Genomic DNA, 3,933 nt, shown 5'->3' on the forward strand with positions numbered 1-3,933 from the left:
GAACTAAGGAAGCTATAAGGAGAATAGGGGAGGGGGGGTTGAAAGGTAAGGTAGTAAAGGCATATTGGATAAACTACAACCTTATACATATTCATTAATGTACCAGTAGTTAGAAGTAGAAGAGCTCTAACAGAAACCACAAAGCTTATCTAAAGCCACACCACACTGGATATGCCCAATCTCATTTGATTTTTGAAGCAAAGCAGTATTGGACTTTGTTAATACATGGATGGGAGACTGCTTGGTAGTATCAGATTCTTTAGGTGTTTTTAAACTACCAACACCATTTTCTTGGTACATTTAATTTTTACATGTATTCTTTTATGTACCAGAAGTTAGAAGTAGAAGAGCTGTAATAAAAACCACCAGCTCATCTACAGCCACAGCACACTGGATTTGCCCAATCTCTCCTGATCATGGAAGCTGAGCAGTGTTGGTCCTGGTGATAAAGCTAAATATTTATCGTATATAAAACACTTTAAGAGGTCTAAGAACACTGTACGCTATCTACGTAAGAAGTACCGCAAGGGTACGCAAGTTGTGTAGCGATCGCTCAACCGTAGTCGAGACGCTCAAGCGTCACGTTCGCTTACGGCCCAGTGATCACAGGCAGGCACGCTATTGGCTGCCGACTAACGTAATGATTCGCTATAGCGTAGCGTACGCTCGGGACCACGAGGAGATCACCAGCGGTGCAGACGCTTACAACGTTAAAACCTTTATATCTATACCCTTAACAATGAGATACACAGTATACCTTAGTGTGGAGACAGAGTGTAAGTGCAACCTGGTGTAACCTGCTTAACTACAAAGCTGCTTGAGCGTCACCGACGCTCAGAGAATACTTAACCCTTATAAAGAATACACAGATACCTGGGCTTAGGGTCCAAAACCTATTATATGTATTATAACTATTATACTTGCAAAAAGGAATCACAGTACAAATGATACACTACAATATAACATAAACCAACTAACCAGATAAACTACACAGGAAATACAATACAATACAATTAAAGGAAAATACGAGAGAGATAGAGAGAGAGAGAGAGAGAGAGAGATAGAGAGAGAGATGGCTCACAGTAAGACAATATGATTACGGAGAAAACTTACGCACAAAGGGAAACGATCGCATGCGCCTCGATATCCAGCTTCCGATTATCAGCAATGAGAACCGTTGAAGAGAATGAACTGGATACGGTCGGCCTGCCTATTTATGCCCCACACACAATACAATTCAATGGTCCCTACAATCTCATTGTTCATTGGACACAGGAATTCGGCTTCGCATTATAACAAAAGGTCATAGGTTGATTCATACAGGTGGGCTGTGACTATTTCCAACTGCTCAGGTGGGAGGGAAACTGGGTTTCCCGCCGCATGGGTAATAAAGTGCAAATAAAGTAAATGTTCATAAACTTCTTATGTCCATAACTATTCGCACGAGCGATTGATCTGCTTCAAACCAACACCGGAATATTTCTAATTAAATATTCTTCCGATGGATACTAAACACCACTGTATTACTCCTGTCTGACCCTTCGTATCAAACAAAGAGGGATTCCTCTGTTCATAAACATTCTATATTAACCAAACTTTCAGAATCTATCAAAGGGACCATGATCTACAAAATACATTATTAGTGAAAATATGTAATGATTGAGTCGCACGTTACGATCGCATAAACTCTACCGTAAATACGCATACGAGCGCCTGCGGGTGCCCGCGACTGTGAGTATGCGCACGTACGGGAGAGCGTACGCATGCGCAGCACGGACCTGTGTGAGGTGCAAATATGGTAGTGTGCATAGAGATATTTTTCTGACTTTGACAGTCCACCCTTTGGCACCTTCTAAAACATTTCAAAAGGAGAAAAATATATGTCAGGGGTTAATTCATTTCCATGGTTGGGTAAGGGAGGAGAGAGGAGTAGGTGGGAAGAGGGTATGACCTAGTGAGATAGCAGAAGCATGTCTGTATGAGTCCATGTTTGGGGGGTCATGTATCATCGTGCCGTACGTGTTGTAAATCAAGCTTCGAGGTATTGCGAAGTATACATTTGAATTCCTTCTTATCCCGTGGTACGGGTCTGTGGATGGGCTGTCAAACTTTACCGAGCTCTTTTCGGATTTTGAACAAAATGGGGAGCACATTTTAGTTGATGATACATGAATGGGGGAATATGTGATTGCTGATATCTGTGCCTGTATTCCCTATACTATGTGTGTCATTACCTGAGGGTTGTAGAAATGAAGAAAAGACATAATTACGGTAAATGCGGTGGTATTCTATGTCAGGTTAATGTACATTTGTCGGTTGAAGTTTTGTTCGGTATCAGTTGAAAGTCATCTTCTTTGCGCTGTGTTGCCCATTAGGTGTGAGCAAAAAGCTTTGTCAATGCCATTAGATTTACAAAAAATGTTGGGCTAGCGTAAGTTTAAGAATTCTAGGGAAACTGGGGATCCATGGCAAAGTTCATCAAATGTCCGTATCTCAAGTGGTCAAAACTTCTTCTTTGGTCTATCCGTTGTCTGTATAGCGTCTCGTCAACTTCCTCGTCCAAGTGGGTCTTTTTATCTTGGAGAAAAACCAGAAAACCAGAAAAACAGGTGAAAGAAACGGACCGTAGAAATCGCATTTTCATCACATCATTATTTCTATCATTGGGTCATAAATCAAATCCAGGTTAATTACAGTTTCCTCACTCCTCAAACTCATTACCCTGGTACGATGTTTACACTTCATTAAAGCCTGACCGCATCTAAATATCAATCCAATCGATATGACAACACCTAGGATACATAGGAGAAACTTCCCAACATCCATTATGACTCCTTGAGCCCAGTCTCCCAAACCGGAGAACCAATTTCGCGGGTTCAACCATGACACCCAACCAGTCAGCTCATTACCTACAGCAGCAAGAGTGAGATTGTGTTTTCGGCGAAATTCCCACTTCAATTGGAGAATATCGTCCATCTTTTGGTCTATGACCTCGACCGGATCCTCGGTGCTATTCGTGATATACGTGCAACACTTCACGCCGTACTGTGTTGCCAATGTAACACAATATCCGCCTGTCACTGCTGTGAGGTAATTAAGAACCATTCTATGCTGCACCAGTTCTGTTTTATAAGCTTGAAGTTCCAATCCAGTATATCTAAACGTGTCATCATACATTTCAGTGATATTATCTAACAAATTTGCGAGCGCCGATATGTATTTATAATTTAGCACTCCTCTAGCGGTGCGGGTGAAATCTAACGCGATTAAGAATTGAATCCTGGTGGATTCATTTATCAGATCAGAGGCCGGATGCTCTGTCTTCTCTATCAGGTGCCTTTTAACGACGTGCTTGTAATGGGTGTGAGTATAAGGAGCTTGGGCACCACGATGTATGTCTTTCATTTTATCATGTGTTACTTCAGGCAATACTTTTCCAATATAACACAATCCTTCAGAGTTTGGGGCAAGCCACTTGTACGCCTTTCTCCCGCATATGAAATATGCATCATCGGGGAGAACATATGGGACGGAGAAGGACATAACCATATTACACACCTTCCAGGTGAACTCCCCTAATCCTAATTCTTCCATCTGCTTAATACACGTATCAGGTTGTATGATATGTGCACAGTATCCTGGTGATACTTCTCCAACTCTCGTAATCCTATTTCCTAAGGTGTACCTATACCGGAAAGATTTTCCTCTACTGGCTATGTGGCGTACAAGCTCTGTATCTGTAGGCATTCTATCTGCTCTATGCGAAAAGGTCATGGTGTGGTTACTCCATGACACTTCCCAATTTCCCGGCTTTCTGGGATTGGAGATGTTGAAACATAATAGGGACCTATCCACATGGTATTGGTGGAGCTTCAAACTAGGAGGACTGGAGATATTAAACCTCCTGTCCACCGCTCTCCCACCATTTAACTC

Source organism: Pseudophryne corroboree, unplaced genomic scaffold, assembly GCF_028390025.1.
Source record: "Pseudophryne corroboree isolate aPseCor3 unplaced genomic scaffold, aPseCor3.hap2 scaffold_1821, whole genome shotgun sequence".
NCBI classification, from domain to species: Eukaryota; Metazoa; Chordata; class Amphibia; order Anura; family Myobatrachidae; genus Pseudophryne; species Pseudophryne corroboree.